Source organism: Anarhichas minor, unplaced genomic scaffold (genome assembly GCF_050575085.1).
Source record: "Anarhichas minor isolate MPS153535 unplaced genomic scaffold, ASM5057508v1 ptg000023l, whole genome shotgun sequence".
NCBI lineage: Eukaryota > Metazoa > Chordata > Actinopteri > Perciformes > Anarhichadidae > Anarhichas > Anarhichas minor.
In genome coordinates, this window is record NW_027466469.1 from 4,962,840 (window position 1) to 4,985,485 (window position 22,646).

Sequence of the window (22,646 nt, forward strand, 5' to 3'; positions counted from 1 at the left end):
ATTTCGGGAAAAAAGCAACGATCCATGAACCATCAAGAGTCTCTTGCACTGTCGCTTAGCATCGGACTAGCTTAGCTCCAGTTTACAATTCAAAGCAATCTAACACTGAACTCTCCATACAGGCCTCAACCTCAGGGTGAGCACATAAGGGAAGCGAGGGAATCGCACCAGATTGCTGTGAATGAATGAAAATTGACAGACATTTCAGGAATGTTTGCTTTCTGCTTTCCTACTTTGTTGACTAGTTATATTAACTGGTGTGTTCTGAACTTCAGGGACAACACTGAAGACTCCATACAGCACTCAACTTACTCTACCATATGCCAACATAGGAACATTTAACGAGGCAATATGTCCCCAAAACACAACTTCCAGCTGCCGAAACCCGGGATTGAACCAGGGACATTCAGATCTTCAGTCTAACGCTCTCCCAACTGAGCTATTTCGGCACAAAAACGGTGCCTGGAGTGGCGCTCAGACAACATACAAAGCATCTGGAAAAAATTGCCGGAATTTCGGGAATAAGCAACGATCCATGAACCATCAAGAGGCTCTTGCACTGTCGCTTAGCATCGGACTAGCTTAGCTCCAGTTTACAATTCAAAACAATCTAACACTGAACTCTCCATACAAGCCTCAACCTCAGGGTGAGCACATAAGGGAAGCGAGTGAATGGCACCAGATTGCTGTGAATGAATGAAAATTGAAATGAAAATACAGGAATGTTTGCTTTCTGCTTTCCTACTTTGTTGACTAGTCATATTAACTGGTGTGTTCTGAACTTCAGGGACAACACTGAAGACTCCATACAGCACTCAACTTACTCTACCATATGCCAACAAAGGAACATTTAACAAGGCAATATGTCCCCAAAACACAACTTCCAGCTGCCGAAACCCGGGATTGAACCAGGGACATTTAGATCTTCAGTCTAACAGTCTCCCAACTGAGCTATTTCGGCACAAAAAGGGTTCCTGGAGTGGCGCTCAGACAACATACAAAGCATCTGGAAAAAATTGTCGGAATTTCGGGAAAAAAGCAACGATCCATGAACCATCAAGAGTCTCTTGCACTGTCGCTTAGCATCGGACTAGCTTAGCTCCAGTTTACAATTCAAAGCAATCTAACACTGAACTATCCATACAGGCCTCAACCTCAGGGTGAGCACATAAGGGAAGCGAGGGAATCGCACCAGATTGCTGTGAATGAATGAAAATTGACAGACATTTCAGGAATGTTTGCTTTCTGCTTTCCTACTTTGTTGACTAGTTATATTAACTGGTGTGTTCTGAACTTCAGGGACAACACTGAAGACTCCATACAGCACTCAACTTACTCTACCATATGCCAACATAGGAACATTTAACGAGGCAATATGTCCCCAAAACACAACTTCCAGCTGCCGAAACCCGGGATTGAACCAGGGACATTCAGATCTTCAGTCTAACGCTCTCCCAACTGAGCTATTTCGGCACAAAAACGGTGCCTGGAGTGGCGCTCAGACAACATACAAAGCATCTGGAAAAAATTGCCGGAATTTCGGGAATAAGCAACGATCCATGAACCATCAAGAGGCTCTTGCACTGTCGCTTAGCATCGGACTAGCTTAGCTCCAGTTTACAATTCAAAACAATCTAACACTGAACTCTCCATACAAGCCTCAACCTCAGGGTGAGCACATAAGGGAAGCGAGTGAATCGCACCAGATTGCTGTGAATGAATGAAAAATGACAGACATTTCAGGAATGTTTGCTTTCTGCTTTCGTACTTTGTTGACTAGTTATATTAACTGGTGTGTTCTGAACTTCAGGGACAACACTGAAGACTCCATACAGCACTCAACTTACTCTACCATATGCCAACATAGGAACATTTAACGAGGCAATATGTCCCCAAAACACAACTTCCAGCTGCCGAAACCCGGGATTGAACCAGGGACATTTAGATCTTCAGTCTAACGCTCTCCCAACTGAGCTATTTCGGCACAAAAACGGTGCCTGGAGTGGCGCTCAGACAACATACAAAGCATCTGGAAAAAATTGCCGGAATTTCGGGAATAAGCAACGATCCATGAACCATCAAGAGGCTCTTGCACTGTCGCTTAGCATCGGACTAGCTTAGCTCCAGTTTACAATTCAAAACAATCTAACACTGAACTCTCCATACAGGCCTCAACCTCAGGGTGAGCACATAAGGGAAGCGAGGGAATCGCACCAGATTGCTGTGAATGAATGAAAATTGACAGACATTTCAGGAATGTTTGCTTTCTGCTTTCCTACTTTGTTGACTAGTTATATTAACTGGTGTGTTCTGAACTTCAGGGACAACACTGAAGACTCCATACAGCACTCAACTTACTCTACCATATGCCAACATAGGAACATTTAACGAGGCAATATGTCCCCAAAATACAACTTCCAGCTGCCGAAACCCGGGATTGAACCAGGGACATTCAGATCTTCAGTCTAACGCTCTCCCAACTGAGCTATTTCGGCACAAAAACGGTGCCTGGAGTGGCGCTCAGACAACATACAAAGCATCTGGAAAAAATTGCCGGAATTTCGGGAATAAGCAACGATCCATGAACCATCAAGAGGCTCTTGCACTGTCGCTTAGCATCGGACTAGCTTAGCTCCAGTTTACAATTCAAAACAATCTAACACTGAACTCTCCATACAAGCCTCAACCTCAGGGTGAGCACATAAGGGAAGCGAGTGAATGGCACCAGATTGCTGTGAATGAATGAAAATTGAAATGAAAATACAGGAATGTTTGCTTTCTGCTTTCCTACTTTGTTGACTAGTCATATTAACTGGTGTGTTCTGAACTTCAGGGACAACACTGAAGACTCCATACAGCACTCAACTTACTCTACCATATGCCAACAAAGGAACATTTAACAAGGCAATATGTCCCCAAAACACAACTTCCAGCTGCCGAAACCCGGGATTGAACCAGGGACATTTAGATCTTCAGTCTAACAGTCTCCCAACTGAGCTATTTCGGCACAAAAAGGGTTCCTGGAGTGGCGCTCAGACAACATACAAAGCATCTGGAAAAAATTGTCGGAATTTCGGGAAAAAAGCAACGATCCATGAACCATCAAGAGTCTCTTGCACTGTCGCTTAGCATCGGACTAGCTTAGCTCCAGTTTACAATTCAAAGCAATCTAACACTGAACTATCCATACAGGCCTCAACCTCAGGGTGAGCACATAAGGGAAGCGAGGGAATCGCACCAGATTGCTGTGAATGAATGAAAATTGACAGACATTTCAGGAATGTTTGCTTTCTGCTTTCCTACTTTGTTGACTAGTTATATTAACTGGTGTGTTCTGAACTTCAGGGACAACACTGAAGACTCCATACAGCACTCAACTTACTCTACCATATGCCAACATAGGAACATTTAACGAGGCAATATGTCCCCAAAACACAACTTCCAGCTGCCGAAACCCGGGATTGAACCAGGGACATTCAGATCTTCAGTCTAACGCTCTCCCAACTGAGCTATTTCGGCACAAAAACGGTGCCTGGAGTGGCGCTCAGACAACATACAAAGCATCTGGAAAAAATTGCCGGAATTTCGGGAATAAGCAACGATCCATGAACCATCAAGAGGCTCTTGCACTGTCGCTTAGCATCGGACTAGCTTAGCTCCAGTTTACAATTCAAAACAATCTAACACTGAACTCTCCATACAAGCCTCAACCTCAGGGTGAGCACATAAGGGAAGCGAGTGAATCGCACCAGATTGCTGTGAATGAATGAAAAATGACAGACATTTCAGGAATGTTTGCTTTCTGCTTTCGTACTTTGTTGACTAGTTATATTAACTGGTGTGTTCTGAACTTCAGGGACAACACTGAAGACTCCATACAGCACTCAACTTACTCTACCATATGCCAACATAGGAACATTTAACGAGGCAATATGTCCCCAAAACACAACTTCCAGCTGCCGAAACCCGGGATTGAACCAGGGACATTTAGATCTTCAGTCTAACGCTCTCCCAACTGAGCTATTTCGGCACAAAAACGGTGCCTGGAGTGGCGCTCAGACAACATACAAAGCATCTGGAAAAAATTGCCGGAATTTCGGGAATAAGCAACGATCCATGAACCATCAAGAGGCTCTTGCACTGTCGCTTAGCATCGGACTAGCTTAGCTCCAGTTTACAATTCAAAACAATCTAACACTGAACTCTCCATACAGGCCTCAACCTCAGGGTGAGCACATAAGGGAAGCGAGGGAATCGCACCAGATTGCTGTGAATGAATGAAAATTGACAGACATTTCAGGAATGTTTGCTTTCTGCTTTCCTACTTTGTTGACTAGTTATATTAACTGGTGTGTTCTGAACTTCAGGGACAACACTGAAGACTCCATACAGCACTCAACTTACTCTACCATATGCCAACATAGGAACATTTAACGAGGCAATATGTCCCCAAAATACAACTTCCAGCTGCCGAAACCCGGGATTGAACCAGGGACATTCAGATCTTCAGTCTAACGCTCTCCCAACTGAGCTATTTCGGCACAAAAACGGTGCCTGGAGTGGCGCTCAGACAACATACAAAGCATCTGGAAAAAATTGCCGGAATTTCGGGAATAAGCAACGATCCATGAACCATCAAGAGGCTCTTGCACTGTCGCTTAGCATCGGACTAGCTTAGCTCCAGTTTACAATTCAAAACAATCTAACACTGAACTCTCCATACAAGCCTCAACCTCAGGGTGAGCACATAAGGGAAGCGAGTGAATCGCACCAGATTGCTGTGAATGAATGAAAATTGAAATGAAAATACAGGAATGTTTGCTTTCTGCTTTCCTACTTTGTTGACTAGTCATATTAACTGGTGTGTTCTGAACTTCAGGGACAACACTGAAGACTCCATACAGCACTCAACTTACTCTACCATATGCCAACAAAGGAACATTTAACAAGGCAATATGTCCCCAAATGACAACTTCCAGCTGCCGAAACCCGGGATTGAACCAGGGATATTTAGATCTTCAGTCTAACAGTCTCCCAACTGAGCTATTTCGGCACAAAAAGGGTTCCTGGAGTGGCGCTCAGACAACATACAAAGCATCTGGAAAAAATTGTCGGAATTTCGGGAAAAAAGCAACGATCCATAAACCATCAAGAGTCTCTTGCACTGTCGCTTAGCATCGGACTAGCTTAGCTCCAGTTTACAATTCAAAGCAATCTAACACTGAACTATCCATACAGGCCTCAACCTCAGGGTGAGCACATAAGGGAAGCGAGGGAATCGCACCAGATTGCTGTGAATGAATGAAAATTGACAGACATTTCAGGAATGTTTGCTTTCTGCTTTCCTACTTTGTTGACTAGTTATATTAACTGGTGTGTTCTGAACTTCAGGGACAACACTGAAGACTCCATACAGCACTCAACTTACTCTACCATATGCCAACATAGGAACATTTAACGAGGCAATATGTCCCCAAAACACAACTTCCAGCTGCCGAAACCCGGGATTGAACCAGGGACATTCAGATCTTCAGTCTAACGCTCTCCCAACTGAGCTATTTCGGCACAAAAACGGTGCCTGGAGTGGCGCTCAGACAACATACAAAGCATCTGGAAAAAATTGCCGGAATTTCGGGAATAAGCAACGATCCATGAACCATCAAGAGGCTCTTGCACTGTCGCTTAGCATCGGACTAGCTTAGCTCCAGTTTACAATTCAAAACAATCTAACACTGAACTCTCCATACAAGCCTCAACCTCAGGGTGAGCACATAAGGGAAGCGAGTGAATCGCACCAGATTGCTGTGAATGAATGAAAAATGACAGACATTTCAGGAATGTTTGCTTTCTGCTTTCGTACTTTGTTGACTAGTTATATTAACTGGTGTGTTCTGAACTTCAGGGACAACACTGAAGACTCCATACAGCACTCAACTTACTCTACCATATGCCAACAAAGGAACATTTAACTAGGCAATATGTCCCCAAAACACAACTTCCAGCTGCCGAAACCCGGGATTGAACCAGGGACATTTAGATCTTCAGTCTAACGCTCTCCCAACTGAGCTATTTCGGCACAAAAAGGGTGCCTGGAGTGGCGCTCAGACAACATACAAAGCATCTGGAAAAAATTGGCGGAATTTCGGGAATAAGCAACGATCCATGAACCATCAAGAGGCTCTTGCACTGTCGCTTAGCATCGGACTAGCTTAGCTCCAGTTTACAATTCAAAGCAATCTAACACTGAACTCTCCATACAGGCCTCAACCTCAGGGTGAGCACATAAGGGAAGCGCACCAGATTGCTGTGAATGAATGAAAATTGACAGACATTTCAGGAAACTTTGCTTTCTGCTTTCCTACTTTGTTGACTAGTTATATTAACTGGTGTGTTCTGAACTTCAGGGACAACACTGAAGACTCCATACAGCACTCAACTTACTCTACCATATGCCAACATAGGAACATTTAACGAGGCAATATGTCCCCAAAACACAACTTCCAGCTGCCGAAACCCGGGATTGAACCAGGGACATTTAGATCTTCAGTCTAACGCTCTCCCAACTGAGCTATTTCGGCACAAAAACGGTGCCTGGAGTGGCGCTCAGACAACATACAAAGCATCTGGAAAAAATTGCCGGAATTTCGGGGAAAAGCAACGATCCATGAACCATCAAGAGTCTCTTGCACTGTCGCTTAGCATCAGACTAGCTTAGCTCCAGTTTACAATTCAAAGCAATCTAACACTGAACTATCCATACAGGCCTCAACCTCAGGGTGAGCACATAAGGGAAGCGAGGGAATCGCACCAGATTGCTGTGAATGAATGAAAATTGACAGACATTTCAGGAAACTTTGCTTTCTGCTTTCCTACTTTGTTGACTAGTTATATTAACTGGTGTGTTCTGAACTTCTGGGACAACACTGAAGACTCCATACAGCACTCAACTTACTCTACCATATGCCAACATAGGAACATTTAACGAGGCAATATGTCCCCAAAACACAACTTCCAGCTGCCGAAACCCGGGATTGAACCAGGGACATTTAGATCTTCAGTCTAACGCTCTCCCAACTGAGCTATTTCGGCACAAAAAGGGTGCCTGGAGTGGCACTCAGACAACATACAAAGCATCTGGAAAAAATTGCCGGAATTTCGGGGAAAAGCAACGATCCATGAACCATCAAGAGGCTCTTGCACTGTCACTTAGCATCGGACTAGCTTAGCTCCAGTTTACAATTCAAAACAATCCAACACTGAACTCTCCATACAGGCCTCAACCTCAGGGTGAGCACATAAGGGAAGCGAGTGAATGGCACCAGATTGCTGTGAATGAATGAAAAATGACAGACATTTCAGGAATGTTTGCTTTCTGCTTTCGTACTTTGTTGACTAGTTATATTAACTGGTGTGTTCTGAACTTCAGGGACAACACTGAAGACTCCATACAGCACTCAACTTACTCTACCATATGCCAACAAAGGAACATTTAACTAGGCAATATGTCCCCAAAACACAACTTCCAGCTGCCGAAACCCGGGATTGAACCAGGGACATTTAGATCTTCAGTCTAACGCTCTCCCAACTGAGCTATTTCGGCACAAAAGGGGTGCCTGGAGTGGCACTCAGACAACATACAAAGCATCTGGAAAAAATTGCCGGAATTTCGGGGAAAAGCAACGATCCATGAACCATCAAGAGGCTCTTGCACTGTCACTTAGCATCGGACTAGCTTAGCTCCAGTTTACAATTCAAAACAATCCAACACTGAACTCTCCATACAGGCCTCAACCTCAAGGTGAGCACATAAGGGAAGCGAGTGAATCGCACCAGATTGCTGTGAATGAATGAAAAATGACAGACATTTCAGGAATGTTTGCTTTCTGCTTTCCTACTTTGTTGACTAGTTATATTAACTGGTGTGTTCTGAACTTCAGGGACAACACTGAAGACTCCATACAGCACTCAACTTACTCTACCATATGCCAACAAAGGAACATTTAACTAGGCAATATGTCCCCAAAACACAACTTCCAGCTGCCGAAACCCGGGATTGAACCAGGGACATTTAGATCTTCAGTCTAACGCTCTCCCAACTGAGCTATTTCGGCACAAAAGGGGTGCCTGGAGTGGCACTCAGACAACATACAAAGCATCTGGAAAAAATTGCCGGAATTTCGGGGAAAAGCAACGATCCATGAACCATCAAGAGGCTCTTGCACTGTCACTTAGCATCGGACTAGCTTAGCTCCAGTTTACAATTCAAAACAATCCAACACTGAACTCTCCATACAGGCCTCAACCTCAAGGTGAGCACATAAGGGAAGCGAGTGAATCGCACCAGATTGCTGTGAATGAATGAAAAATGACAGACATTTCAGGAATGTTTGCTTTCTGCTTTCCTACTTTGTTGACTAGTTATATTAACTGGTGTGTTCTGAACTTCAGGGACAACACTGAAGACTCCATACAGCACTCAACTTACTCTACCATATGCCAACAAAGGAACATTTAACTAGGCAATATGTCCCCAAAACACAACTTCCAGCTGCCGAAACCCGGGATTGAACCAGGGACATTTAGATCTTCAGTCTAACGCTCTCCCAACTGAGCTATTTCGGCACAAAAGGGGTGCCTGGAGTGGCACTCAGACAACATACAAAGCATCTGGAAAAAATTGCCGGAATTTCGGGGAAAAGCAACGATCCATGAACCATCAAGAGGCTCTTGCACTGTCACTTAGCATCGGACTAGCTTAGCTCCAGTTTACAATTCAAAACAATCCAACACTGAACTCTCCATACAGGCCTCAACCTCAAGGTGAGCACATAAGGGAAGCGAGTGAATCGCACCAGATTGCTGTGAATGAATGAAAAATGACAGACATTTCAGGAATGTTTGCTTTCTGCTTTCCTACTTTGTTGACTAGTTATATTAACTGGTGTGTTCTGAACTTCTGGGACAACACTGAAGACTCCATACAGCACTCAACTTACTCTACCATATGCCAACATAGGAACATTTAACGAGGCAATATGTCCCCAAAACACAACTTCCAGCTGCCGAAACCCGGGATTGAACCAGGGACATTTAGATCTTCAGTCTAACGCTCTCCCAACTGAGCTATTTCGGCACAAAAAGGGTGCCTGGAGTGGCACTCAGACAACATACAAAGCATCTGGAAAAAATTGCCGGAATTTCGGGGAAAAGCAACGATCCATGAACCATCAAGAGGCTCTTGCACTGTCACTTAGCATCGGACTAGCTTAGCTCCAGTTTACAATTCAAAACAATCCAACACTGAACTCTCCATACAGGCCTCAACCTCAGGGTGAGCACATAAGGGAAGCGAGTGAATGGCACCAGATTGCTGTGAATGAATGAAAAATGACAGACATTTCAGGAATGTTTGCTTTCTGCTTTCGTACTTTGTTGACTAGTTATATTAACTGGTGTGTTCTGAACTTCAGGGACAACACTGAAGACTCCATACAGCACTCAACTTACTCTACCATATGCCAACAAAGGAACATTTAACTAGGCAATATGTCCCCAAAACACAACTTCCAGCTGCCGAAACCCGGGATTGAACCAGGGACATTTAGATCTTCAGTCTAACGCTCTCCCAACTGAGCTATTTCGGCACAAAAGGGGTGCCTGGAGTGGCACTCAGACAACATACAAAGCATCTGGAAAAAATTGCCGGAATTTCGGGGAAAAGCAACGATCCATGAACCATCAAGAGGCTCTTGCACTGTCACTTAGCATCGGACTAGCTTAGCTCCAGTTTACAATTCAAAACAATCCAACACTGAACTCTCCATACAGGCCTCAACCTCAAGGTGAGCACATAAGGGAAGCGAGTGAATCGCACCAGATTGCTGTGAATGAATGAAAAATGACAGACATTTCAGGAATGTTTGCTTTCTGCTTTCCTACTTTGTTGACTAGTTATATTAACTGGTGTGTTCTGAACTTCAGGGACAACACTGAAGACTCCATACAGCACTCAACTTACTCTACCATATGCCAACAAAGGAACATTTAACTAGGCAATATGTCCCCAAAACACAACTTCCAGCTGCCGAAACCCGGGATTGAACCAGGGACATTTAGATCTTCAGTCTAACGCTCTCCCAACTGAGCTATTTCGGCACAAAAGGGGTGCCTGGAGTGGCACTCAGACAACATACAAAGCATCTGGAAAAAATTGCCGGAATTTCGGGGAAAAGCAACGATCCATGAACCATCAAGAGGCTCTTGCACTGTCACTTAGCATCGGACTAGCTTAGCTCCAGTTTACAATTCAAAACAATCCAACACTGAACTCTCCATACAGGCCTCAACCTCAAGGTGAGCACATAAGGGAAGCGAGTGAATCGCACCAGATTGCTGTGAATGAATGAAAAATGACAGACATTTCAGGAATGTTTGCTTTCTGCTTTCCTACTTTGTTGACTAGTTATATTAACTGGTGTGTTCTGAACTTCAGGGACAACACTGAAGACTCCATACAGCACTCAACTTACTCTACCATATGCCAACAAAGGAACATTTAACTAGGCAATATGTCCCCAAAACACAACTTCCAGCTGCCGAAACCCGGGATTGAACCAGGGACATTTAGATCTTCAGTCTAACGCTCTCCCAACTGAGCTATTTCGGCACAAAAGGGGTGCCTGGAGTGGCACTCAGACAACATACAAAGCATCTGGAAAAAATTGCCGGAATTTCGGGGAAAAGCAACGATCCATGAACCATCAAGAGGCTCTTGCACTGTCACTTAGCATCGGACTAGCTTAGCTCCAGTTTACAATTCAAAACAATCCAACACTGAACTCTCCATACAGGCCTCAACCTCAAGGTGAGCACATAAGGGAAGCGAGTGAATCGCACCAGATTGCTGTGAATGAATGAAAAATGACAGACATTTCAGGAATGTTTGCTTTCTGCTTTCCTACTTTGTTGACTAGTTATATTAACTGGTGTGTTCTGAACTTCAGGGACAACACTGAAGACTCCATACAGCACTCAACTTACTCTACCATATGCCAACAAAGGAACATTTAACTAGGCAATATGTCCCCAAAACACAACTTCCAGCTGCCGAAACCCGGGATTGAACCAGGGACATTTAGATCTTCAGTCTAACGCTCTCCCAACTGAGCTATTTCGGCACAAAAGGGGTGCCTGGAGTGGCACTCAGACAACATACAAAGCATCTGGAAAAAATTGCCGGAATTTCGGGAATAAGCAACGATCCATGAACCATCAAGAGGCTCTTGCACTGTCGCTTAGCATCGGACTAGCTTAGCTCCAGTTTACAATTCAAAACAATCTAACACTGAACTCTCCATACAAGCCTCAACCTCAGGGTGAGCACATAAGGGAAGCGAGTGAATCGCACCAGATTGCTGTGAATGAATGAAAAATGACAGACATTTCAGGAATGTTTGCTTTCTGCTTTCGTACTTTGTTGACTAGTTATATTAACTGGTGTGTTCTGAACTTCAGGGACAACACTGAAGACTCCATACAGCACTCAACTTACTCTACCATATGCCAACAAAGGAACATTTAACTAGGCAATATGTCCCCAAAACACAACTTCCAGCTGCCGAAACCCGGGATTGAACCAGGGACATTTAGATCTTCAGTCTAACGCTCTCCCAACTGAGCTATTTCGGCAGAAAAGTGGTGCCTGGAGTGGCGCTCAGACAACATACAAAGCATCTGGAAAAAATTGCCGGAATTTCAGGAAAAAGCAATGATCCATGAACCATCAAGAGGCTCTTGCACTGTCGCTTAGCATCGGACTAGCTTAGCTCCAGTTTACAATTCAAAACAATCCAACACTGAAGACTCCATACAGCACTCAACTTACTCTACCATATGCCAACAAAGGAACATTTAACAAGGCAATATGTCCCCAAAAGACAACTTCCAGCTGCCGAAACCCGGGATTGAAACAGGGACATTTAGATCTTCAGTCTAACGCTCTCCCAACTGAGCTATTTCGGCACAAAAAGGGTGCCTGGAGTGGCACTCAGACAACATACAAAGCATCTGGAAAAAATTGCCGGAATTTCGGGGAAAAGCAACGATCCATGAACCATCAAGAGGCTCTTGCACTGTCGCTTAGCATCGGACTAGCTTAGCTCCAGTTTACAATTCAAAGCAATCTAACACTGAACTCTCCATACAGGCCTCAACCTCAGGGTGAGCACATAAGGGAAGCGCACCAGATTGCTGTGAATGAATGAAAATTGACAGATATTTCAGGAAACTTTGCTTTCTGCTTTCCTACTTTGTTGACTAGTTATATTAACTGGTGTGTTCTGAACTTCAGGGACAACACTGAAGACTCCATACAGCACTCAACTTACTCTACCATATGCCAACATAGGAACATTTAACGAGGCAATATGTCCCCAAAACACAACTTCCAGCTGCCGAAACCCGGGATTGAACCAGGGACATTTAGATCTTCAGTCTAACGCTCTCCCAACTGAGCTATTTCGGCACAAAAGGGGTGCCTGGAGTGGCACTCAGACAACATACAAAGCATCTGGAAAAAATTGCCGGAATTTCGGGGAAAAGCAACGATCCATGAACCATCAAGAGGCTCTTGCACTGTCACTTAGCATCGGACTAGCTTAGCTCCAGTTTACAATTCAAAACAATCCAACACTGAACTCTCCATACAGGCCTCAACCTCAAGGTGAGCACATAAGGGAAGCGAGTGAATCGCACCAGATTGCTGTGAATGAATGAAAAATGACAGACATTTCAGGAATGTTTGCTTTCTGCTTTCCTACTTTGTTGACTAGTTATATTAACTGGTGTGTTCTGAACTTCAGGGACAACACTGAAGACTCCATACAGCACTCAACTTACTCTACCATATGCCAACAAAGGAACATTTAACTAGGCAATATGTCCCCAAAACACAACTTCCAGCTGCCGAAACCCGGGATTGAACCAGGGACATTTAGATCTTCAGTCTAACGCTCTCCCAACTGAGCTATTTCGGCACAAAAGGGGTGCCTGGAGTGGCACTCAGACAACATACAAAGCATCTGGAAAAAATTGCCGGAATTTCGGGGAAAAGCAACGATCCATGAACCATCAAGAGGCTCTTGCACTGTCACTTAGCATCGGACTAGCTTAGCTCCAGTTTACAATTCAAAACAATCCAACACTGAACTCTCCATACAGGCCTCAACCTCAAGGTGAGCACATAAGGGAAGCGAGTGAATCGCACCAGATTGCTGTGAATGAATGAAAAATGACAGACATTTCAGGAATGTTTGCTTTCTGCTTTCCTACTTTGTTGACTAGTTATATTAACTGGTGTGTTCTGAACTTCAGGGACAACACTGAAGACTCCATACAGCACTCAACTTACTCTACCATATGCCAACAAAGGAACATTTAACTAGGCAATATGTCCCCAAAACACAACTTCCAGCTGCCGAAACCCGGGATTGAACCAGGGACATTTAGATCTTCAGTCTAACGCTCTCCCAACTGAGCTATTTCGGCACAAAAGGGGTGCCTGGAGTGGCACTCAGACAACATACAAAGCATCTGGAAAAAATTGCCGGAATTTCGGGGAAAAGCAACGATCCATGAACCATCAAGAGGCTCTTGCACTGTCACTTAGCATCGGACTAGCTTAGCTCCAGTTTACAATTCAAAACAATCCAACACTGAACTCTCCATACAGGCCTCAACCTCAAGGTGAGCACATAAGGGAAGCGAGTGAATCGCACCAGATTGCTGTGAATGAATGAAAAATGACAGACATTTCAGGAATGTTTGCTTTCTGCTTTCCTACTTTGTTGACTAGTTATATTAACTGGTGTGTTCTGAACTTCAGGGACAACACTGAAGACTCCATACAGCACTCAACTTACTCTACCATATGCCAACAAAGGAACATTTAACTAGGCAATATGTCCCCAAAACACAACTTCCAGCTGCCGAAACCCGGGATTGAACCAGGGACATTTAGATCTTCAGTCTAACGCTCTCCCAACTGAGCTATTTCGGCACAAAAGGGGTGCCTGGAGTGGCACTCAGACAACATACAAAGCATCTGGAAAAAATTGCCGGAATTTCGGGAATAAGCAACGATCCATGAACCATCAAGAGGCTCTTGCACTGTCGCTTAGCATCGGACTAGCTTAGCTCCAGTTTACAATTCAAAACAATCTAACACTGAACTCTCCATACAAGCCTCAACCTCAGGGTGAGCACATAAGGGAAGCGAGTGAATCGCACCAGATTGCTGTGAATGAATGAAAAATGACAGACATTTCAGGAATGTTTGCTTTCTGCTTTCGTACTTTGTTGACTAGTTATATTAACTGGTGTGTTCTGAACTTCAGGGACAACACTGAAGACTCCATACAGCACTCAACTTACTCTACCATATGCCAACAAAGGAACATTTAACTAGGCAATATGTCCCCAAAACACAACTTCCAGCTGCCGAAACCCGGGATTGAACCAGGGACATTTAGATCTTCAGTCTAACGCTCTCCCAACTGAGCTATTTCGGCAGAAAAGTGGTGCCTGGAGTGGCGCTCAGACAACATACAAAGCATCTGGAAAAAATTGCCGGAATTTCAGGAAAAAGCAATGATCCATGAACCATCAAGAGGCTCTTGCACTGTCGCTTAGCATCGGACTAGCTTAGCTCCAGTTTACAATTCAAAACAATCCAACACTGAAGACTCCATACAGCACTCAACTTACTCTACCATATGCCAACAAAGGAACATTTAACAAGGCAATATGTCCCCAAAAGACAACTTCCAGCTGCCGAAACCCGGGATTGAAACAGGGACATTTAGATCTTCAGTCTAACGCTCTCCCAACTGAGCTATTTCGGCACAAAAAGGGTGCCTGGAGTGGCACTCAGACAACATACAAAGCATCTGGAAAAAATTGCCGGAATTTCGGGGAAAAGCAACGATCCATGAACCATCAAGAGGCTCTTGCACTGTCGCTTAGCATCGGACTAGCTTAGCTCCAGTTTACAATTCAAAGCAATCTAACACTGAACTCTCCATACAGGCCTCAACCTCAGGGTGAGCACATAAGGGAAGCGCACCAGATTGCTGTGAATGAATGAAAATTGACAGATATTTCAGGAAACTTTGCTTTCTGCTTTCCTACTTTGTTGACTAGTTATATTAACTGGTGTGTTCTGAACTTCAGGGACAACACTGAAGACTCCATACAGCACTCAACTTACTCTACCATATGCCAACATAGGAACATTTAACGAGGCAATATGTCCCCAAAACACAACTTCCAGCTGCCGAAACCCGGGATTGAACCAGGGACATTTAGATCTTCAGTCTAACGCTCTCCCAACTGAGCTATTTCGGCACAAAAACGGTGCCTGGAGTGGCGCTCAGACAACATACAAAGCATCTGGAAAAAATTGCCGGAATTTCGGGGAAAAGCAACGATCCATGAACCATCAAGAGTCTCTTGCACTGTCGCTTAGCATCAGACTAGCTTAGCTCCAGTTTACAATTCAAAGCAATCTAACACTGAACTATCCATACAGGCCTCAACCTCAGGGTGAGCACATAAGGGAAGCGAGGGAATCGCACCAGATTGCTGTGAATGAATGAAAATTGACAGACATTTCAGGAAACTTTGCTTTCTGCTTTCCTACTTTGTTGACTAGTTATATTAACTGGTGTGTTCTGAACTTCTGGGACAACACTGAAGACTCCATACAGCACTCAACTTACTCTACCATATGCCAACATAGGAACATTTAACGAGGCAATATGTCCCCAAAACACAACTTCCAGCTGCCGAAACCCGGGATTGAACCAGGGACATTTAGATCTTCAGTCTAACGCTCTCCCAACTGAGCTATTTCGGCACAAAAAGGGTGCCTGGAGTGGCACTCAGACAACATACAAAGCATCTGGAAAAAATTGCCGGAATTTCGGGGAAAAGCAACGATCCATGAACCATCAAGAGGCTCTTGCACTGTCACTTAGCATCGGACTAGCTTAGCTCCAGTTTACAATTCAAAACAATCCAACACTGAACTCTCCATACAGGCCTCAACCTCAGGGTGAGCACATAAGGGAAGCGAGTGAATGGCACCAGATTGCTGTGAATGAATGAAAAATGACAGACATTTCAGGAATGTTTGCTTTCTGCTTTCGTACTTTGTTGACTAGTTATATTAACTGGTGTGTTCTGAACTTCAGGGACAACACTGAAGACTCCATACAGCACTCAACTTACTCTACCATATGCCAACAAAGGAACATTTAACTAGGCAATATGTCCCCAAAACACAACTTCCAGCTGCCGAAACCCGGGATTGAACCAGGGACATTTAGATCTTCAGTCTAACGCTCTCCCAACTGAGCTATTTTGGCACAAAAGGGGTGCCTGGAGTGGCACTCAGACAACATACAAAGCATCTGGAAAAAATTGCCGGAATTTCGGGGAAAAGCAACGATCCATGAACCATCAAGAGGCTCTTGCACTGTCACTTAGCATCGGACTAGCTTAGCTCCAGTTTACAATTCAAAACAATCCAACACTGAACTCTCCATACAGGCCTCAACCTCAAGGTGAGCACATAAGGGAAGCGAGTGAATCGCACCAGATTGCTGTGAATGAATGAAAAATGACAGACATTTCAGGAATGTTTGCTTTCTGCTTTCCTACTTTGTTGACTAGTTATATTAACTGGTGTGTTCTGAACATCAGGGACAACACTGAAGACTCCATACAGCACTCAACTTACTCTACCATATGCCAACAAAGGAACATTTAACTAGGCAATATGTCCCCAAAACACAACTTCCAGCTGCCGAAACCCGGGATTGAACCAGGGACATTTAGATCTTCAGTCTAACGCTCTCCCAACTGAGCTATTTCGGCACAAAAGGGGTGCCTGGAGTGGCACTCAGACAACATACAAAGCATCTGGAAAAAATTGCCGGAATTTCGGGGAAAAGCAACGATCCATGAACCATCAAGAGGCTCTTGCACTGTCACTTAGCATCGGACTAGCTTAGCTCCAGTTTACAATTCAAAACAATCCAACACTGAACTCTCCATACAGGCCTCAACCTCAAGGTGAGCACATAAGGGAAGCGAGTGAATCGCACCAGATTGCTGTGAATGAATGAAAAATGACAGACATTTCAGGAATGTTTGCTTTCTGCTTTCCTACTTTGTTGACTAGTTATATTAACTGGTGTGTTCTGAACTTCAGGGACAACACTGAAGACTCCATACAGCACTCAACTTACTCTACCATATGCCAACAAAGGAACATTTAACTAGGCAATATGTCCCCAAAACACAACTTCCAGCTGCCGAAACCCGGGATTGAACCAGGGACATTTAGATCTTCAGTCTAACGCTCTCCCAACTGAGCTATTTCGGCACAAAAGGGGTGCCTGGAGTGGCACTCAGACAACATACAAAGCATCTGGAAAAAATTGCCGGAATTTCGGGAATAAGCAACGATCCATGAACCATCAAGAGGCTCTTGCACTGTCGCTTAGCATCGGACTAGCTTAGCTCCAGTTTACAATTCAAAACAATCTAACACTGAACTCTCCATACAAGCCTCAACCTCAGGGTGAGCACATAAGGGAAGCGAGTGAATCGCACCAGATTGCTGTGAATGAATGAAAAATGACAGACATTTCAGGAATGTTTGCTTTCTGCTTTCGTACTTTGTTGACTAGTTATATTAACTGGTGTGTTCTGAACTTCAGGGACAACACTGAAGACTCCATACAGCACTCAACTTACTCTACCATATGCCAACAAAGGAACATTTAACTAGGCAATATGTCCCCAAAACACAACTTCCAGCTGCCGAAACCCGGGATTGAACCAGGGACATTTAGATCTTCAGTCTAACGCTCTCCCAACTGAGCTATTTCGGCAGAAAAGTGGTGCCTGGAGTGGCGCTCAGACAACATACAAAGCATCTGGAAAAAATTGCCGGAATTTCAGGAAAAAGCAATGATCCATGAACCATCAAGAGGCTCTTGCACTGTCGCTTAGCATCGGACTAGCTTAGCTCCAGTTTACAATTCAAAACAATCCAACACTGAAGACTCCATACAGCACTCAACTTACTCTACCATATGCCAACAAAGGAACATTTAACAAGGCAATATGTCCCCAAAAGACAACTTCCAGCTGCCGAAACCCGGGATTGAAACAGGGACATTTAGATCTTCAGTCTAACGCTCTCCCAACTGAGCTATTTCGGCACAAAAAGGGTGCCTGGAGTGGCACTCAGACAACATACAAAGCATCTGGAAAAAATTGCCGGAATTTCGGGGAAAAGCAACGATCCATGAACCATCAAGAGGCTCTTGCACTGTCGCTTAGCATCGGACTAGCTTAGCTCCAGTTTACAATTCAAAGCAATCTAACACTGAACTCTCCATACAGGCCTCAACCTCAGGGTGAGCACATAAGGGAAGCGAGTGAATGGCACCAGATTGCTGTGAATGAATGAAAAATGACAGACATTTCAGGAATGTTTGCTTTCTGCTTTCGTACTTTGTTGACTAGTTATATTAACTGGTGTGTTCTGAACTTCAGGGACAACACTGAAGACTCCATACAGCACTCAACTTACTCTACCATATGCCAACAAAGGAACATTTAACAAGGCAATATGTCCCCAAAACACAACTTCCAGCTGCCGAAACCCAGGATTGAACCAGGGACATTTAGATCTTCAGTCTAACGCTCTCCCAACTGAGCTATTTCGGCACAAAAGGGGTGCCTGGAGTGGCACTCAGACAACATACAAAGCATCTGGAAAAAATTGCCGGAATTTCGGGGAAAAGCAACGATCCATGAACCATCAAGAGGCTCTTGCACTGTCGCTTAGCATCGGACTAGCTTAGCTCCAGTTTACAATTCAAAGCAATCTAACACTGAACTCTCCATACAGGCCTCAACCTCAGGGTGAGCACATAAGGGAAGCGAGTGAATGGCACCAGATTGCTGTGAATGAATGAAAAATGACAGACATTTCAGGAATGTTTGCTTTCTGCTTTCGTACTTTGTTGACTAGTTATATTAACTGGTGTGTTCTGAACTTCAGGGACAACACTGAAGACTCCATACAGCACTCAACTTACTCTACCATATGCCAACAAAGGAACATTTAACGAGGCAATATGTCCCCAAAACACAACTTCCAGCTGCCGAAACCCAGGATTGAACCAGGGACATTTAGATCTTCAGTCTAACGCTCTCCCAACTGAGCTATTTCGGCACAAAAGGGGTGCCTGGAGTGGCACTCAGACAACATACAAAGCATCTGGAAAAAATTGCCGGAATTTCGGGGAAAAGCAACGATCCATGAACCATCAAGAGGCTCTTGCACTGTCACTTAGCATCGGACTAGCTTAGCTCCAGTTTACAATTCAAAACAATCCAACACTGAACTCTCCATACAGGCCTCAACCTCAGGGTGAGCACATAAGGGAAGCGAGTGAATGGCACCAGATTGCTGTGAATGAATGAAAAATGACAGACATTTCAGGAATGTTTGCTTTCTGCTTTCGTACTTTGTTGACTAGTTATATTAACTGGTGTGTTCTGAACTTCAGGGACAACACTGAAGACTCCATACAGCACTCAACTTACTCTACCATATGCCAACAAAGGAACATTTAACGAGGCAATATGTCCCCAAAACACAACTTCCAGCTGCCGAAACCCGGGATTGAACCAGGGACATTTAGATCTTCAGTCTAACACTCTCCCAACTGAGCTATTTCGGCACAAAAGGGGTGCCTGGAGTGGCACTCAGACAACATACAAAGCATCTGGAAAAAATTGCCGGAATTTCGGGGAAAAGCAACGATCCATGAACCATCAAGAGGCTCTTGCACTGTCGCTTAGCATCGGACTAGCTTAGCTCCAGTTTACAATTCAAAGCAATCTAACACTGAACTCTCCATACAGGCCTCAACCTCAGGGTGAGCACATAAGGGAAGCGAGTGAATGGCACCAGATTGCTGTGAATGAATGAAAAATGACAGACATTTCAGGAATGTTTGCTTTCTGCTTTCGTACTTTGTTGACTAGTTATATTAACTGGTGTGTTCTGAACTTCAGGGACAACACTGAAGACTCCATACAGCACTCAACTTACTCTACCATATGCCAACAAAGGAACATTTAACTAGGCAATATGTCCCCAAAACACAACTTTCAGCTGCCGAAACCCGGGATTGAACCAGGGACATTTAGATCTTCAGTCTAACGCTCTCCCAACTGAGCTATTTCGGCACAGAAGGGGTGCCTGGAGTGGCACTCAGACAACATACAAAGCATCTGGAAAAAATTGCCGGAATTTCAGGGAAAAGCAACGATCCATGAACCATCAAGAGGCTCTTGCACTGTCACTTAGCATCGGACTAGCTTAGCTCCAGTTTACAATTCAAAACAATCCAACACTGAACTCTCCATACAGGCCTCAACCTCAGGGTGAGCACATAAGGGAAGCGAGTGAATGGCACCAGATTGCTGTGAATGAATGAAAAATGACAGACATTTCAGGAATGTTTGCTTTCTGCTTTCGTACTTTGTTGACTAGTTATATTAACTGGTGTGTTCTGAACTTCAGGGACAACACTGAAGACTCCATACAGCACTCAACTTACTCTACCATATGCCAACAAAGGAACATTTAACTAGGCAATATGTCCCCAAAACACAACTTCCAGCTGCCGAAACCCGGGATTGAACCAGGGACATTTAGATCTTCAGTCTAACGCTCTCCCAACTGAGCTATTTCGGCACAGAAGGGGTGCCTGGAGTGGCACTCAGACAACATACAAAGCATCTGGAAAAAATTGCCGGAATTTCGGGGAAAAGCAACGATCCATGAACCATCAAGAGGCTCTTGCACTGTCACTTAGCATCGGACTAGCTTAGCTCCAGTTTACAATTCAAAACAATCCAACACTGAACTCTCCATACAGGCCTCAACCTCAGGGTGAGCACATAAGGGAAGCGAGTGAATGGCACCAGATTGCTGTGAATGAATGAAAAATGACAGACATTTCAGGAATGTTTGCTTTCTGCTTTCGTACTTTGTTGACTAGTTATATTAACTGGTGTGTTCTGAACTTCAGGGACAACACTGAAGACTCCATACAGCACTCAACTTACTCTACCATATGCCAACAAAGGAACATTTAACTAGGCAATATGTCCCCAAAACACAACTTCCAGCTGCCGAAACCCGGGATTGAACCAGGGACATTTAGATCTTCAGTCTAACGCTCTCCCAACTGAGCTATTTCGGCACAGAAGGGGTGCCTGGAGTGGCACTCAGACAACATACAAAGCATCTGGAAAAAATTGCCGGAATTTTGGGGAAAAGCAACGATCCATGAACCATCAAGAGGCTCTTGCACTGTCACTTAGCATCGGACTAGCTTAGCTCCAGTTTACAATTCAAAACAATCCAACACTGAACTCTCCATACAGGCCTCAACCTCAGGGTGAGCACATAAGGGAAGCGAGTGAATGGCACCAGATTGCTGTGAATGAATGAAAAATGACAGACATTTCAGGAATGTTTGCTTTCTGCTTTCGTACTTTGTTGACTAGTTATATTAACTGGTGTGTTCTGAACTTCAGGGACAACACTGAAGACTCCATACAGCACTCAACTTACTCTACCATATGCCAACAAAGGAACATTTAACAAGGCAATATGTCCCCAAAACACAACTTCCAGCTGCCAAAACCCGGGATTGAACCAGGGACATTTAGATCTTCAGTCTAACGCTCTCCCAACTGAGCTATTTCGGCACAAAAGGGGTGCCTGGAGTGGCACTCAGACAACATACAAAGCATCTGGAAAAAATTGCCGGAATTTCGGGGAAAAGCAACGATCCATGAACCATCAAGAGGCTCTTGCACTGTCACTTAGCATCGGACTAGCTTAGCTCCAGTTTACAATTCAAAACAATCCAACACTGAACTCTCCATACAGGCTTCAACCTCAGGGTGAGCACATAAGGGAAGCGAGTGAATGGCACCAGATTGCTGTGAATGAATGAAAAATTACAGACATTTCAGGAATGTTTGCTTTCTGCTTTCGTAGTTTGTTGACTAGTTATATTAACTGGTGTGTTCTGAACTTCAGGGACAACACTGAAGACTCCATACAGCACTCAACTTACTCTACCATATGCCAACAAAGGAACATTTAACGAGGCAATATGTCCCCAAAACACAAATTCCAGCTGCCGAAACCCGGGATTGAACCAGGGACATTTAGATCTTCAGTCTAACGCTCTCCAACTGAGCTATTTTGGCACAAAAAGGGTGCCTGGAGTGGCGCTCAGACAACATACAAAGCATCTGGAAAAAATTGCCGGAATTTCGGGGAAAAGCAACGATCCATGAACCATCAAGAGTCTCTTGCACTGTCGCTTAGCATAGGACTAGCTTAGCTCCAGTTTACAATTCAAAACAATCCAACACTGAAGACTCCATACAGCACTCAACTTACTCTACCATATGCCAACAAAGGAACATTTAACGAGGCAATATGTCCCCAAAACACAACTTCCAGCTGCCGAAAC

General features: G+C 44.2%; 1 protein-coding gene and 28 non-coding genes across 29 annotated transcripts in view; all 29 read right to left on the reverse strand.

The window, feature by feature from the left end:
• slc60a1a (solute carrier family 60 member 1a) overlaps window positions 1-22,646 on the reverse strand; it is a 156,340-nt gene that overhangs the window by 4,383 nt on the left and 129,311 nt on the right. The window lies entirely within an intron of this gene.
• On the reverse strand, window positions 1,912-1,984 carry trnaf-gaa (transfer RNA phenylalanine (anticodon GAA)). Its single transcript has one exon. It is a non-coding gene; the product is annotated as a tRNA-Phe (tRNA).
• On the reverse strand, window positions 3,958-4,030 carry trnaf-gaa (transfer RNA phenylalanine (anticodon GAA)). Its single transcript has one exon. It is a non-coding gene; the product is annotated as a tRNA-Phe (tRNA).
• Window positions 6,004-6,076, reverse strand: trnaf-gaa (transfer RNA phenylalanine (anticodon GAA)). The gene has a single exon. It is a non-coding gene; the product is annotated as a tRNA-Phe (tRNA).
• trnaf-gaa (transfer RNA phenylalanine (anticodon GAA)) lies at window positions 6,506-6,578 on the reverse strand. Its single transcript has one exon. It is a non-coding gene; the product is annotated as a tRNA-Phe (tRNA).
• trnaf-gaa (transfer RNA phenylalanine (anticodon GAA)) lies at window positions 7,017-7,089 on the reverse strand. The gene has a single exon. It is a non-coding gene; the product is annotated as a tRNA-Phe (tRNA).
• trnaf-gaa (transfer RNA phenylalanine (anticodon GAA)) lies at window positions 7,528-7,600 on the reverse strand. The gene has a single exon. It is a non-coding gene; the product is annotated as a tRNA-Phe (tRNA).
• On the reverse strand, window positions 8,039-8,111 carry trnaf-gaa (transfer RNA phenylalanine (anticodon GAA)). The gene has a single exon. It is a non-coding gene; the product is annotated as a tRNA-Phe (tRNA).
• On the reverse strand, window positions 8,550-8,622 carry trnaf-gaa (transfer RNA phenylalanine (anticodon GAA)). The gene has a single exon. It is a non-coding gene; the product is annotated as a tRNA-Phe (tRNA).
• trnaf-gaa (transfer RNA phenylalanine (anticodon GAA)) lies at window positions 9,061-9,133 on the reverse strand. The gene has a single exon. It is a non-coding gene; the product is annotated as a tRNA-Phe (tRNA).
• On the reverse strand, window positions 9,572-9,644 carry trnaf-gaa (transfer RNA phenylalanine (anticodon GAA)). The gene has a single exon. It is a non-coding gene; the product is annotated as a tRNA-Phe (tRNA).
• Window positions 10,083-10,155, reverse strand: trnaf-gaa (transfer RNA phenylalanine (anticodon GAA)). Its single transcript has one exon. It is a non-coding gene; the product is annotated as a tRNA-Phe (tRNA).
• Window positions 10,594-10,666, reverse strand: trnaf-gaa (transfer RNA phenylalanine (anticodon GAA)). The gene has a single exon. It is a non-coding gene; the product is annotated as a tRNA-Phe (tRNA).
• Window positions 11,105-11,177, reverse strand: trnaf-gaa (transfer RNA phenylalanine (anticodon GAA)). The gene has a single exon. It is a non-coding gene; the product is annotated as a tRNA-Phe (tRNA).
• On the reverse strand, window positions 11,616-11,688 carry trnaf-gaa (transfer RNA phenylalanine (anticodon GAA)). The gene has a single exon. It is a non-coding gene; the product is annotated as a tRNA-Phe (tRNA).
• On the reverse strand, window positions 12,451-12,523 carry trnaf-gaa (transfer RNA phenylalanine (anticodon GAA)). Its single transcript has one exon. It is a non-coding gene; the product is annotated as a tRNA-Phe (tRNA).
• Window positions 12,962-13,034, reverse strand: trnaf-gaa (transfer RNA phenylalanine (anticodon GAA)). The gene has a single exon. It is a non-coding gene; the product is annotated as a tRNA-Phe (tRNA).
• Window positions 13,473-13,545, reverse strand: trnaf-gaa (transfer RNA phenylalanine (anticodon GAA)). The gene has a single exon. It is a non-coding gene; the product is annotated as a tRNA-Phe (tRNA).
• On the reverse strand, window positions 13,984-14,056 carry trnaf-gaa (transfer RNA phenylalanine (anticodon GAA)). Its single transcript has one exon. It is a non-coding gene; the product is annotated as a tRNA-Phe (tRNA).
• trnaf-gaa (transfer RNA phenylalanine (anticodon GAA)) lies at window positions 14,495-14,567 on the reverse strand. Its single transcript has one exon. It is a non-coding gene; the product is annotated as a tRNA-Phe (tRNA).
• On the reverse strand, window positions 15,330-15,402 carry trnaf-gaa (transfer RNA phenylalanine (anticodon GAA)). The gene has a single exon. It is a non-coding gene; the product is annotated as a tRNA-Phe (tRNA).
• Window positions 15,841-15,913, reverse strand: trnaf-gaa (transfer RNA phenylalanine (anticodon GAA)). Its single transcript has one exon. It is a non-coding gene; the product is annotated as a tRNA-Phe (tRNA).
• trnaf-gaa (transfer RNA phenylalanine (anticodon GAA)) lies at window positions 16,863-16,935 on the reverse strand. The gene has a single exon. It is a non-coding gene; the product is annotated as a tRNA-Phe (tRNA).
• Window positions 17,374-17,446, reverse strand: trnaf-gaa (transfer RNA phenylalanine (anticodon GAA)). Its single transcript has one exon. It is a non-coding gene; the product is annotated as a tRNA-Phe (tRNA).
• On the reverse strand, window positions 17,885-17,957 carry trnaf-gaa (transfer RNA phenylalanine (anticodon GAA)). Its single transcript has one exon. It is a non-coding gene; the product is annotated as a tRNA-Phe (tRNA).
• trnaf-gaa (transfer RNA phenylalanine (anticodon GAA)) lies at window positions 20,262-20,334 on the reverse strand. Its single transcript has one exon. It is a non-coding gene; the product is annotated as a tRNA-Phe (tRNA).
• On the reverse strand, window positions 20,773-20,845 carry trnaf-gaa (transfer RNA phenylalanine (anticodon GAA)). Its single transcript has one exon. It is a non-coding gene; the product is annotated as a tRNA-Phe (tRNA).
• Window positions 21,284-21,356, reverse strand: trnaf-gaa (transfer RNA phenylalanine (anticodon GAA)). Its single transcript has one exon. It is a non-coding gene; the product is annotated as a tRNA-Phe (tRNA).
• On the reverse strand, window positions 21,795-21,867 carry trnaf-gaa (transfer RNA phenylalanine (anticodon GAA)). The gene has a single exon. It is a non-coding gene; the product is annotated as a tRNA-Phe (tRNA).